This window comes from Aegilops tauschii, chromosome 6 (genome assembly GCF_002575655.3).
Source record: "Aegilops tauschii subsp. strangulata cultivar AL8/78 chromosome 6, Aet v6.0, whole genome shotgun sequence".
Classification (NCBI taxonomy): Eukaryota; Viridiplantae; Streptophyta; class Magnoliopsida; order Poales; family Poaceae; genus Aegilops; species Aegilops tauschii.
In genome coordinates, this window is record NC_053040.3 from 39,960,896 (window position 1) to 39,976,069 (window position 15,174).

General features: G+C 47.7%; 1 non-coding gene across 1 annotated transcript; it reads right to left on the reverse strand.

The window, feature by feature from the left end:
- Positions 1-8,574: 8,574 nt before the first annotated feature.
- LOC109732104 (putative FBD-associated F-box protein At3g50710) lies at positions 8,575-10,384 on the reverse strand. Its single transcript, XR_012187096.1, has 3 exons — positions 9,387-10,384; positions 9,164-9,298; positions 8,575-9,059 (listed from the first exon to the last, which is right to left on the reverse strand). It is a non-coding gene; the product is annotated as a putative FBD-associated F-box protein At3g50710 (transcript).
- Positions 10,385-15,174: the final 4,790 nt, after the last annotated feature.

Genomic DNA, 15,174 nt, shown 5'->3' on the forward strand with positions numbered 1-15,174 from the left:
TTCGGCTATTTTCGCTGAGTATGGAGATGCGGATCATTCGCGACAAGACCCCGGACATCGTGATAGTCGACCCCTTCTACATGCGTGCCAAGATCTTGGGCAGCGCTGGGGACCGGCAAGTCACGAGTTCTTACCTCGAAGGCGTCATTCTGGCAAACCAAGATAAGGATAACTTCCTCGTGCCTTACTTTCCCGAGTAAGTCCTCCCCTCAACCGCCCCGTAACATATGAATTCTTAGATTTCGATCATTTTTCTTTTAACATTCCGTGTTTTCTGCAGTGACACACATTGCACGCTCATCCTCCTAAGCCCCAAATATTCCATGGCCACGTATTTCGACCCAGACCGTCAGTCGAACGTAGACTACACAAATGTCAAGAAGGTTCTTGATGATGTTCTCCCCGGCTACGTCAAATCTGGAGGCACCTTCACCAGGCCTATTCGTAAGTACGGCAAGCACGTGTTCTCCCACAATACGATGTTCTGCTGCGTCAAGCAGCCGCCTGGCGGTCAGAAGGGTGCCTACTACGCCATCCATCACATGCGGGCGATCGTACGGGACCATCATCAACTTCTGCTACCGAGTAGACTCAAAGATTGGGCCACGAGCGTGTCGGCAATCCAGGACGCGGACATCAGACAAGAATTCTTTCGCATCCAGTCGGAGTTTGCGGAAATCATCCATCAAGATGTCCTTCGTACCTCGGGGCAGTTCTACCTCAGAAATCAACCGTCCAACAGTGACATCGACACAATCCTACAAATGCAGGCTGACAACGCCCGTTGTTTCATGACTCCCACGATAGACGGCGGCTTCATCCACGCTCCGGTCCCTTGAGTCGAGTCGAAAGCAGTGATGTTGTGTCTAGTTCTGAAACATCGATTGGCTCATGTTGTAATTAAACTTTAATGAACTTGTAGTATGTCTCTTTGGTTTCGAGAGTCGTTCAACTTAGATGTAATCGATGCTATTAATGTCTTGTTTTTCTCTTCCGATCGTTCTGTTGCATACTTATATATTGCTTATGTATTGTCTGTGAATTGGTACTAACGTTTCGTTTGGCTACTGCATAGCGATGCCGTGGTATGTCGTGTACAAGGGTAAGGTTCCCAGAGTCTATGACGACTGGGAGGAGTGTCGGAGACAGGTTCACCGATTCAGCGGTAACAGTTACAAAGGGTACGCCACTAGGGCCGAGGCCGAATCTAGATACGCCCGCTATCTAGCGGGAGAGGGGAGGGAGCGTTGGAGGAACCGGATGAAGACGAGTTTCATCGTGATGACCGCATCTCTCTTCTATGTGATGGTAGTTTAGATGATCAATATCGATTTGTAATGTGAAGACAAACTCGCGGTCTCGAGACTTGTAATATAATGTTCTATCTTTGTTCGGTCTTTTCAATTCGGAGACTAATATGATGAATTGTATTCGGAGACTAAAATGATGAATTATATTCAGAGACTAATCTTCTTTGTATTCGATGAATCTGTTGTTGATGTGTGCTGTCTATATTTTGTCCAATTATACATTTTGTAACCTGTGCAAAAAACAGAAAATTAAAAAAAAACTAATATTCATACTAATGGCGCATCACATCATAGTGCGCCATTAGTATGCCAAAGGATACTAATGGCGCATCACTAAACAGTGCGCCATTAGTATGCCGAAGTTACTAATGGCGCATCCTGTTGTTGTGCGCCATTAGTATGCCAAAGCACCTGGGTATAGATGGCCCCCTGGGAGGCATACTAATGGCGCTCTGTTGTATATACTAATGGCGCATCTGGGGTGCGCCATTAGTATACCAGATACTAATGGCGCACCAGTGGTGCGCCATTAGTAAAATATACTAATGGCGTGGCACTAATGGCGCACCACTAATGCGCCATTAATGGCCAAATTAGGTGCGCCATTAGTAGGCCTTTTCCTAGTAGTGACTCCATCATCACCTCCTCCGAAAAAGGAAAACTAAGTATTTGGTATGGGCACTCCCCTTGGCAACTGCCAAGCTTGGGGGAGGTGCCCCGGTATCGTATCACCATCACATCTCTATCTTTACCGTTTTTCTTAGTTCGTTCCTTTTAGTAGTATCTTGATCTAGTAGAATAAAGTTTTTAGTATCATTTAGTTTTGAGTTTTGCTTTATGATCCCTTTACGTAATCGAGTCCGTGAGCTATATAATAAAGATTAGTGTTGAGTCAAGGGCTTGATTATTTTGCTATGATCTTGAGGGAATAAAATAAAAACAAAGAATAAAAAGAAACAAAGAGATCATATTGATCTTATGGAGAGTAATGACTTCACATAGGAAGAGTATGATGATTAAAAATTGTTAAGAGTTGACAAACATAGCTTTGGTCATCGTTGCAATTAATAGGAAGTAATAAAGAAAGAGAGGTTTCACATATAAAAACACTATCTTGGACATCTTTTATGATTGTGAGCACTCATTAAAATATGACATGCTAAAGAGTTTATGTTGGACAAGGAAGACAATGTAATGGGTTATGTTTTCTTATATCTGAGATAAAGTATATTGTCATGGATCATTCAACATGTTGAGCTTGCCTTTCCCCCTCATGCTAGCCAATTCTTTGCACCAAGTAGAGATACTACTTGTGCTTCCAAATACCCTTAAACCAAGTTTCGCCATGAGAGTCCGCCATATCTACCTATGGATTGAGTAAGATCCTTCAAGTAAGTTGTCATCGGTGCAAGCAAAAAAAATTGCTCTCTAAATATGTATGACTTATTAGTGTGGGAGAAAATAAACTTTATAATAAAGTGACTTTCTTTCGCATTAAGATTTTGTGCATCCAATCCTAAAAGCGCATGGCAACCTCTGCTTCCCTCTGCGAAGGGCCTATCTTTTACTTTTACCTCTTACCCTTATGCAAGAGTCATGGTGATCTTCACCTTTCCTTTTTTACATTTTATCCTTTGGCAAGCACAGTGTGTTGGAAAGATCCTGATATATATATACATCCAATTGGATGTAAGTTAGCATGAACTATTATTGTTGACATTACCCTTGAGGTAAAAGGTTGGGAGGCGAAACAATAAGCCCCTATCTTTCTCTGTGTCCGGTTAAAACTCCGTAACCACAAGTATTGCGTGAGTGTTAGCAATTGTGAAAGACTAAATGATAGTTGAGTATGTGTACTTGCTGAAAAGCTCTTACATAGACTCTTTCCGATGTTATGTTAAATTGCAGTTGCTTCAATGACTGAGATTATAGTTTGTTAGTTCTCAATAAAGTTTCTTATTCATACTTGACATTGTGAATAGATTATTACTTGAGCATAAGAAATCATATGACAATATTCATATATGTTGCTGTTATAAGAATGATCATGATGCCCTCATGTCCGTATCATATTTTATCGACGCCTCTACCTCTAAACATGTGGACATATTTATCGTTATCGGCTTCCGCTTGAGGACAAGCGAGGTCTAAGCTTGGGGGATTTGATACGTCCATTTTGCATCATGCTTTTATATCGATATTTATTGCATTATGGGTTGTTATTACACATTATGTCACAATACTTATGCCTATTCTCTCTTATTTTACAAGGTTTACATAAAGAGGGAGAATGCCGGCAGCTGGAATTCTGGGCTGGAAAAGGAGCAAATATTAGAGACCTATTCTGCACAACTCCAAAAGTCCTGAAACTCCACGGAAGTTGTTTTTGGAAATAATAAAAAATATTAAGCGGAAGAAATACTAGAGGGGACCCACACCCTGGGCACGAGGGTGGGGGCGCGCCCCCTGCCTCGTGGGCCCCCTGGTGGCCCTCCGGTGCCCATCTTCTGCTATATGAAGTCTTTCATCCGAGAAAAAATCATAAGCAAGCTTTCGGGACGAGACTCCGCTGCCACGAGGCGGAACCTTGGCGGAACCAATCTAGGGCTCTGGCGGAGCTGTTCTGCCGGGGACACTTCCGTCCGGAAGGGGAAAATCATCGCCATCGTCATCACCAACGCTCCTCTCATCGGGAGGGGGCCAATCTCCATCAACATCTTCACCAGCACCATCTCCTCTCAAACCCTAGTTCATCTCTTGTATCCAATTCTTCTCTCTAAGTCTGGGATTGGTACCTGTAGGTTGCTAGTAGTGTTGATTACTCCTTGTAGTTGATGCTAGTTAGTTTATTTGGTGGAAGATCATATGTTCAGATCCTATATGCATATTAATACTCCTCTGAATATGAACATGAATATGCTTTGTGAGTAGTTACGTTTGTTCCTGAGGACATGGGAGAAGTCTTGCTATTAGTAGTCATGTGAATTTGGTATTCGTTTGATATTTTGATGATATGTATGTTGTCTCTTCTCTAGTGGTGTTATGTGAACGTCGACTACATGACACTTCACCATTATTTGGGCCTAGAGGAAGGCATTGGGAAGTAATAAGTAGATGATGGGTTGCTAGAGTGACAGAAGTTTAAACCCTAGTTTATGCGTTGCTTCGTAAGGGGCTGATTTGGATCCATATGTTTCATGCTATGGTTAGGTTTACCTTAATACTTATTTTGTAGTTGCGGATGCTTGCAATAGGAGTTAATCATAAGTGGATGCCTGTCCAAGTAAGGACAGCACCCAAGCACCGGTCCACCCACATATCAAATTATCAAAGTACCGAACGCGAATCATATGAACGTGATGAAAACTAGCTTGACGATAATTCCCATGTGTCCTCGGGAGCGCTTTTCTCTATATAAGAGTTTGTCCAGGCTTGTCCTTTGCTACAAAAAGGATTGGGCCACCTTGCTGCACTTTATTTACTTTTGTTACTTGTTGCTCGTTACAAATTATCTTATCACAAAACTATCTGTTACCGATAATTTCAGTGCTTGCAGAGAATACCTTGCTGAAAACCGCTTATCATTTCCTTCTGCTCCTCGTTGGGTTCGACACTCTTACTTATCGAAAGGACTACGATAGATCCCCTATACTTGTGGGTCATCAGTGGGCGTGGGGAAGAAGAACGGTTGGTTAAGTGGAAAGTAGCAGCAGCGCGTTCCACGCAAAGTGCTACGCATTTCTCCTTTATTTTTCTTTTTCATTCACATTTCCTTCTTTTCCTTCCCCTTTTTCCATTTCTTTCATTTTCATTTACTTTTCTATATGTTTTTCATTTTATTTTCCTTTCCTTAGCAGTAGCGCTTCCTGCGTGAAACACGCTGCTACAACAATCTTAGCAGCAGCGCGGTTTCCTTAGGCACGCTACTACTATAGGTAGCCTGATGAGAATAGTAAGGGGAATTGTAGTAGTAGCGCCTCTACAGTTAGACGCGCTACTGCTATGATCTTAGCTGCAGCGCGTTTGGATAACATGCGCTAGTGCTAAATTGTAGTAGCGATTCTTTTTATCCCGCGCTACTGATAAGTTTCTGTGTATAAAGTTTTTCCTAGTAGGTAGATGACCAACTCACACAACCTGGTTGCCACCCCTGACAGAGCGCCTCACGCAGTAGGTTCATGGGCTACAGTTTAAACAAGACCTCACACATCCAGAAATTTTTACATCGTCATATGCAACACACAACATATATGAGCTATAAACCTCGATGTTTCAGTTTTACTCAACATGTTGGTAAGCTAGCTGATCATGTAGGCGTTTTGATGCCCAGGCTCATCTGCACCCTGTTAAAAAATAATTCGTCAAAAATTCAAAAAAAAAATTCAAACAAAATTTTTATGGTAGACAATTTGGTGCGTGAGGCCCGCTCCAAATTTCAAGTCATTTGAATGTCTGAGCAGCTCTCAGCAAAAAAGACAAATCGGACCAAAATAGTACATGAACAGTAAACATTTTTACAGACCCCCAATTTGTCTTTTTTGCTGAGAGCTCTTCAGATGTCCAAATGATTTGAAAATTGAAGCGAACATCACGCATCAATTTGTCTACTGCATAAAAAAATTGTAATTTTTTGAATTTTTCTAGTATTTGTTTTGATTTTTTTCGTCAGGGCGGGTGCAGATGAGCTCGGGTGCAGAGATGGATTTTCGATCATGTAGCTTCTATTTAGATAAGAGCAAGGAAGTTCTCAACGTGTCATCATAATAATACAACTTCAAAGGTGTGCCACTGAACATGCCACCATCGGAAAAAAAAAGAGCTCCTCTAGGGTTCCCCGCGTAGCCGCCGGCTCCCCAACCACGCGTCGCCGCCGATGAGGCCGGCACCTGCCCCACTTGCCCTCCCCCTGCTTCCTCACCCCCATCCCCACCCCTCCCTCCCCCCTCCCTCCCCCGTACCCCCCGCGTCGCCTCCCCGAGCGAGGCGACCGGGGGCGTCGTCCCCGATTCCCCTCCGTGTCCTCCCCCCCCCCCCCGCTCCTCCCTCCCCCCGCCGCTGCCGGGCCCTGCCCGCGTGGTGCTGGTGGCGGCGGGACTGCCTTTCCCCGCGCGCCGCCTCCCCTGCTCGGGCGGTGGTGGCTGGCGGCGGTGCTCTTCGGCCGGCATTGGTGTGGCCCGGCGGTGGTGCTGCTGCGTGCCGCGGTAGCTCTCGACGCGCTGGTGCGGTCGTTGGCCGTGGGGCGGCGCGGTGGCGCTCGTGGCTGGCGGCACCTGACCAGCCCAGATGTGGGCCCATTTGGACCTCATTTGGGTTGGGGCGGGCCGGTGCCTCGGCGTTTGGCGGCGGCGCTTCCTAGTGGTGGAGAGGTGGCGGCGGTCTGCGGGCGGTGAGGCCTTCGTCGGTCGGCGAGCTGCAGTGTGGTGGCAGGACGGTCCGGGTCCACGTGGACCCGGCTGGGCCGTCGAGGCCCGGCAATTCTTCGTGGTCGCGTCCGGTCGGCTACGCTGCGGCGGTGGAGGTTGTCCCCTCCTTCCGATCGAGTTGTGCTCACTCCCATGGCCGGTGTCTCCTTTCCCTCTCCAGGTCTCGTGTTGGCAGCTCCAGTGAGGCGGCGAGGGTTGTCCGGTAGCTGTGGTGGCACAGGCTGGTGGGCGGCTGATGGGATGGTGCATTTTGAAGTGCCTGGGGTGGTGGTGGTGGTGGTCGTGGATTGGGAGAAATCGGTGTCGGCTTGTCTGGCACCGACGCGGTGATGCCTGCGGGCGTCATCGGTCCTTCCTGAGGGGCGTCAGGTGTATCCCTTCCCCACTATCCCCCGTATACCGGGGGAAACCCTAGAACTTTTTCGGGCAACAACGGTGACGCCGTCTCATCCCTTCTTGAAGGTGTTGGTTGGTGCACGGCACTTCGGGATGCTGGGAGCGTGGTGGTACTTCTTCGGAGGGTGCAGCGGTTGCCGGGCTTCCTTTCTCCGTTGATCTGCCGGTGTCGGCATTTATTTCTCTTTTTTTCTTCTTCTTTTTTTCCTTTTGGGCTTATCTGTGTTGTGGCCCCAGCTAGCGGATGTATCGGTCATTTGCTTTATATATAAAGCGAGGGGAAACCCTTTATCGTCAAAGGTGTGCCACTGCGAACTGACTGTCGTCTTATTGATGTTCTCTGTTTATAATGTCGATCTTTGTCCAATAATGTTGAGACGGTTCAGCTTTTGAGCTTTTGGCAAAATTTATACAGTGATACTTGAATATGGCTTTTCAATGAATGATTATTACAAAAATTGGTTTGACTGATGAGATTGGTTGCTCTGCAGGTATCTAGCTGAGATGCAGAAATGACTTGCTTGCTGTAGGTCCTTCCTTGTTGTGTAGGCACTAGGCACTCATACCACAGATGCAGAAGAAGCTACAAAAACTGCTATGCACACAGCAAGCCAACAACATGTTTCTTGCTGATTCTTTCATGTCCATGGAAAAGAGATATGTATGGCCGGTAACGAAATGCGACCAATTCCGCCGAAACTGTCCACATATGTTCAGTATCTCAAGCCTCTCTTATGTAAGTGTGGGTACCCCATATACAGTGACAAAAGTCCAACAAGTAAATGTTGAAAAAACAAAAGGTTTTGAAAGCAACAAAGATATTTCAGAATTACCACTTAGTGGTAGTAATGTTGAAAACAGGTTATGAGGCAGTATACACCTGGATCCTGCCGAAAAGCCAACACTATTTCCAAGTCCATAATTATCCTAATACGACACCATTAGTAAAATTAGTTGCAAATTTGTACAAGGATGCAGCCAATTTCATTTCACTAAATTCAACCTTTACTGACAGATCAACTAGTAGGCAACCACAGCATGTTCCAGCAGCACCCGAGAGACATTAGCCAAACTTCCCCAGGCTAGCTGTTCAGGATCATTAGCCAAACTTCAATATGCACCTAGAAATTTACAGACACGTTTCCTTCCTAGCTAGGAAAGCATAGGGGCCGAACCTACAGGTTGGCCTTTCCTAAGCATCGAACAATGTCACACATATGCGAAAAATCAAACCAGCAAATAAACTTCAGATATTTCTGTATATAACTGAAAAGACAATTAAGTTTCCAATACATGCATGTGTTTCTAGACCACCATAAGCAGAACAAAGCCACAAATTCACAAGGTAATAGGGGTTACCGCTCCCTACCGGTTACAGACCATTTTAACCTCTCTGCAGTGCACTATTATTTGCAGTTTTAACAGGGGTAACTTCATAGGTACTGGAATGACAGAGGAACTTTAGACTAGAATTGAGCAGACTCGTCTAGACGATGTAATCTTTAGGCATCAACTTTGTCTTCAAATGAACACAAGACACTAAGACTGGGCAACCTTCAGGCATCAACCCTGTCTATGGCTGTCCGAAGGGGTCGGCCACGGACAAATCATGGATATGTGCATCATACACAGTACGACGATGTTTACTCCTGAATTCAAACTGAGCATCTCGAGAAGCTCTGTTTTCCACTTTTAGCAGCGTGTGATGATAAGCCACTGATATAGTGTTGCACTCGCCATATACTTCAAATTCAACCTTTTTGAGCACTTTTGCATGCAAAACAAAGAACCTCGCAAAGTTAACCTGTTTCTCATAGCCTACGAATGACTTAAACACCACTTTTTTGAGATGGGTCTGAAGACATTCGATTGGATGTAAAGGGTCATATTGAGGGTCATTTTTCTTATCCTTCTCATTGTGTTTTTTAAACTGTAAAATGGAAATAAGAGGTATATGTTAAAGCTGTTGCAAACTAGACTAGATAATTTGTCAACCAAATCAAACATTCAAAGCAAGCAAAGATGAGTACTCACAATGATGTAGAGCTTTTCTAGATGAGGAAACCACCTAAGGATGTTAAGAACTGCGTTCAATTCAAGGCCAGAAGACCTGAGGCAAAAAACCTTCACGGTGCGCATCCAGTTTGCTGACATAACTGGGCTTATTCCCTGAAGATAAATGTACAATGAACATAAACAAAAATTATCTGCATATACAAACGAGAAATGTAATATCAGAGGATGTTGTTGCTATTACCTGGGCGATGAGCTTGGAGGCTACAGGTAACAAAGGGCCCAATATCTCTAGTTTAGGCGCCCAAATTACCCGCAAAGTAACACAATCATCATCGTAGCAACTAAAAGGTAATAGTACCCTTACAAGGCAAGGGGCATCCTCAATCACCAGCTCTAATTTTTCTTTAAAGGCATTGCGGACACCAATGCTTCTAAGAGTCCGTGAGCTAACACGAAGGCATCCCTTGCCACGAACTTCGGACATGTAAAAACTCTCCAAGGCATGGCATCCAGAGAGCAGTCTATGGAAAAACTCCCATGAGATGGTAACGTCCACCAAGGAGAGTTGCTTGAGGAGGGGAAAGTTCATGGACAGCAAGATCTCATCAGGGAAATCACAGTAGCTGAACTTGGCAACGAGGAGGGTGGATGCAGAGCGGAACACGGATGGTGGCAGCGGGTTTCTTGGCTCAGAACATTGATGGGGGCACTGGTAGTTGATATCGAGCTATTGGAGGTTGGCGAGGGCTTGGGAGTGGAACCAACTCTCCAACTGGGTGTATAAGTCGCCCTCCAGGAAGCACTGGAAGGAGAATCGGCGGATGGGGACAAGGTGTTGGGAAGTTATCTTGGAGACGGCGGTGGGGGTGATGGCGGAGGTGGAGACGGGGTAACCGCAGGGTGGGGTGCGGACCTCGAGATTGAGGGGTGTGGAGCGCCAGAGGTGGCACCATCGGGGGGAGAGGGCCGACATGCGTCCACCATCCTTGGTGGGGAGGAGGGAGATGATGGTTACGAGGATGGCATCGGGGAGCTTGCTGATGAAATCACTAGCGATCTCATCGCAGACGGTAATTCCATGGGATTCTGGCTGGTCGGGCCACCAGAGTGTAAGTGTAAGTGCCTCATCCTCCATGGCCGGCGGCTAGAGAGACGACAGACGATTTTAGCGATAGCCCACCATTCGTCACTCGCGGTCTCCCTCCATGGCCGCCGGGGAATGGAGCAGTGAGATCGGGATCTGGGATGGAGAGCTATTTGTTGGCGACCCACCGCCGCTCAAATTGGAAATCCATACCCTCTTTCCTCATTTGCATGTGGCCGCCAGCTGTCGTGCGCATCAACAACGCAATCCTAGCTCATCAATGACATAATCCTTGCTGGTCAGCGGTGGACCTGTGAACGCGTGTGCCGCTCTTTATATTTTTCCTTTTGCGACCCCAAAATACATTTTGTTTTACAATGGTTGTGGCACAATTTTGTTTCAAACCTAGGAAAGTTTATTTTGCTTAAACGAAAAATACATCTATAGATAAGCACTACAATAGAGGATGAGGCTTATCCAACTAGACGGCTGGTGAATCGGATCATGCCATTTTAGCTGGTCCATTACCTGGTTTGCTTCGCTAGACAGTGGGCAAAAGTTGTCCTTAAGACCAGCTAATAAGATATTACATTACAATCAAAGTTGCAGCCGTTGGAGTCGATGAGAATCACCCCTGGGGCATTGCCTCGACCAAGACCATGCAATCGGACCCCACGGTCATTCTCTACACACATGCTTGATGTGTCGGACCGATCTCTCTCTCTCTCTCTCTCTCTCTCTCTCTCTCTCTCTCTCTCTCTCTCTCTCACACACACACACACACACACACACAACCTAGCCAACTAACCGCCGCAACTTGGTCCGCCCGTAGTTGGCTCCGCGCCGGCCTCGACGCGTGCTTCACTGACCAGTGGTCCCACCTCCTTGGCTGCCTGCCTAGTGAGGTCTGGGGGCACAGTCATGAGTCATGACATGTGTCGACAACAAGATGTTTCTTTTAGTGCGTGCGCTTCCCCACGTCATGGCATCAGGCATGCAGTTTAGTCCATCCGTGTAGAAGGCTGCGTCAATGTTCAGTTTGGTTAGCCCTTCTTGCAGCTTATACCATCCTCTCCTCTCAGTTCTTTCCTTCTCCAGTTTGTGGCTATTATTCGTATGACAATTGCTAACCTCTTCTCCCTTGTATAGCTTCTCAATGGGGCCAGTTGTTTCGCTCCCACCGGGTGTATCATATCTCTGCAACAACGACCTCATGTATATAAACATTCTTCTATGCCTAATAATAAAGGGGCTATTGCTTTGTGGCACGTCACGAAAATTATCCCCAAATCGCAAAATATTATCCAATAGTGCCACCAAGTGATAAAAAACGTCTCACACAGGGGAATCCCCGCCTAGGCCGGCCCATGCAGTAAGGACCTCTTTTGGTACGGAGCAAAATTCGTTCAGACGCAATCTGTATAAGACACATTCCAAAGATATGAAGCCATGTGGCAGAGAAACAGCTCCCTAACTAGTGAGATCGATCTGGCTTGAAAATCTCACTTCTGGGACAACACCCTTAATGATGTGAGCATGAAAATTAGATCCGCAGTCACGACACTATATTCTTGGAGGAAGAAGTTGACACCCTTAATGATGTGGCCTGGAAACGTTTTCTCTTGTGCTACTAATTCATCAAAGCTCCACAACAAGTCGCAAATTTTCCGTTGATTCTCTCATGTCCATGGGAAAGATATATACATGTCCACCAACAAACAGTCGTTCATTCCATCAAAAACTGCTTACTTCTGTTCAGGATCTCAACCCTCTTTTACTTCAGAATCTAGGATAACCCATGCATGCACTGTTATAAGGACGCATAAAAAACCTGCCTACAACGATGTTTAGGAATACTACTTCTGGCAGTAATGCAGAAAACAAGTTAAGAAGCAGTGTTACACCGGGATTCGTGGCAAAAAGCCAACACGTACTATTTTCAGGCCATCAGCCCAAAACGGCGATGTTAGAAAAATCACTTGCAAATGTGTACAAGGATGCAATCAGTTTCATTTCAGCTGCAGGCAAAGACACATTGACAGATCCACTAGCTAGTAGGCATCCTAAGCATGTTTCGGCTGCAGGCAGAGACATGTTGAATGTTGCAGCTTTCAGCCCTTCTCTCCCCCGAGCTGTCCAGGATCACTAGTCAAACTTGAACACGGTAACAGACACAGAAAAATAGCGGCTGCTTCTAGCCTACAGGTTGAGCTTTCCTAAGCATCATACAGATGCTATGTGTATGCAAAGAAATCTAATCAGCAACGGAACTTTTCATACTTCTGTACATAATAACTGAATAGACAGCCAAGTTTCCGTCGGAAGCATGTGTTTCTAGTTCTAGACCAGCTCCGGCAGAAGAAAGACACAACTGTGCAGGTTCAAAGGAGATTTCGGCGGATGGTGTTACCAGCTCCATTCAAGTTACAACTTTGGGCAGTAATCTCTTTTTGTCCCTGAACATTAGAGCATTTTCAGCAATGAACTCTTTTTGCATCAACCCCATTTCCAAAATGAGCACAAGACGGTGCAATCTTCAGTCATCGGCCCTGTCTATGGCTGTCTGAACTCTGAAGGGGTCGGCCACTGACAAATCATGGATATGCTTGCTGACATGGTAATCAACACAAGAATGAGTATTTCTGAATTCAAATTGAGCATCTTGAGAAGCTAGCAACCTGTGAATATGAGCCACTGATTTATTGATGTAGTCGCCATATCTTTTTATCTCACTTCTGTTTAGTGCTACTGCATACGAAACAAAGAATCTGGCGAAGTCAGACTGTTGCTCATGGCCACCATTATTTTCAGATGAGTTTGATCGAAAAAGGCTTTCGCCCTGCTTTATATATAAAGCAACGATAAACAACACCCGGTACAAACGCACGCCCGCATAATGCACACACACGCAAGGCAGGATACATAGGCGCTGAGCGCAACAACACCATCCCTAGCACTACGCGAAGAGGTGAAGCCGCATACGACGAACCGTGGGCTTCAAGGCGGCGCCTTCAGGAAGGGAACGACACCGGAGCACCGCCACCGCCCGATCCGAGCATCAGAGTTTTCCCTGAAGCAACACAATGGGCAATGAGAGCCGCGGCGATGCCTTCAAGAATGGAACGAGCTTCACCGCTGCCGGCCCGTTTGGAGATAGAGCAGGTTTTCACCCCGGCCACCATTCATCGCCACCGAACGCCACACCCTGGCTACCACGCCGCCCACAGGGCCGTGGCAACCGGGCATCACCAAGCAACGGGCTCTGCCCATGAGCACCGCGGACCCACCACCAGGGTTACCGCCCCGGCATCCAAGACCTTGACACCACCTCACCCAAGATTCGTCACTACCCCGCCCAAAGACACGAGCGGAAAGGACTCCTTTCGCACCCTTGGGCTGTCCCCAGTGCCGAGACCCAATACGCCGGCCAAACTGGCCTCCATCGCCCCGTCAAGCGGCACCGGGCGCGAGACAAGCTCGGTCCTGCTGTCGGGCGAGAGACGAGCTCAGTCCTGCTGCCGAGCACCAAGGGCAGTCATGCTGCTAGGCGCGAGACAAGCTCAGTCCAGCGGCACCGGGCCCAAGACGAGCGGTGGACCGCAGCTGGAAGATGGCCAACCCTTCGACAAAAGTAGCGTCTAGACGACGAGGGGAGGAATCGAAGGCCAACACAAGCCGCCTACCCGCCAGCCGACGCCGGAACATGCCAGCCGCCGCCGCATCTGACCTGCCCACGCCACCATGAGCCGACACCACGCCCTCGCAGCTCACCCCACGTAGCCACCGCCGCCGCCAACACGCCGGCGTTGCCTCAACCATCACCCCGAACAGCCCGCCAGCGACTAGAGCCAGATCCAGGTGGATCTGTCCGGTCTCACCGAGCACCCATCACTGCGCCCCCTTGCCCCACCTAGGAGGTTGATAGGAGGAAGAGGGAGCCCACTAGCTATCACGCCGCCACCCCTGCCGGCAGAAGGCCACGGCAGGGGGAGCTGCCCCCGGCCTGCAACCCCTGAAGCCAGATCTGGACGACTACTGCAGCCGCCATAGCTGGCGAGGGCCGCACCTCCACAGCGACGCCGATCACACTGTCGACCAGACCTCGGCGCTGCGCACACCGGTTTGTTGCTGTGCTGCCACGCCCGTCGCGAAGCGCAACGTCCCGACGAAGATGCCTCGGCCTGTGCCAGGGCCCCCACACGAGGAGACAACGCGTCCCCGCCGCAGCCGGCGGCGAAGCGGCGGGGCTTCGCCCGGCCGCACCCTCTAGCAGCGGGGAGGGAGGGAGAAGGGGGGAGGGAGGCCTGGCGGCGGCGGTAGGGTTAGCCTCCCTGCCGCTCGCGAGAGCACCAGAGGAGGTCAGGGGAATGCTTTTTATGGCATTCGATTGGATGTAGTGGGTCATACTGAGACTCTTACCGGCAACTTGGCATTCAAGACAAGGAGATCAGATGCTAGGAGTCTCTGACCATCTTAGAACCGACTGGGACTATAACCCTAGGCCTTCGACATCTTTTATTAGCCGGGGCTGGGCTAGTCGATAAGCACATTATTCTCAGTTTGTCGACTACGTACGATCCTATAAGTCAACCTTGTACTCCGTGCCCCCACCCCCCATCAAATCAATACAACACAAGCAGGGGTAGGGTTACCCTGGTAAACTTCCTGCTTCCCCACTAGGCTTTCCGGCTAGTCGTGGCACCCTATTGAGGGGTTTGCCGGATTATTCACACCGACAAAACACATAGGTAACCTACCATAGGATTGACGACCTTATCATGGACAAGGACATGAACTCTTGTGGCTGATCCCGACAAGAGCTTAGATTTGCCGTTGTCGCATTCCAGCCAGCGACTAGTTTCTTCTTAGTCAGTTACTATAGATACTTAATAATTTGTATTTAACACATGATACAAATTTACACGACTAAACTTGACACAAATTG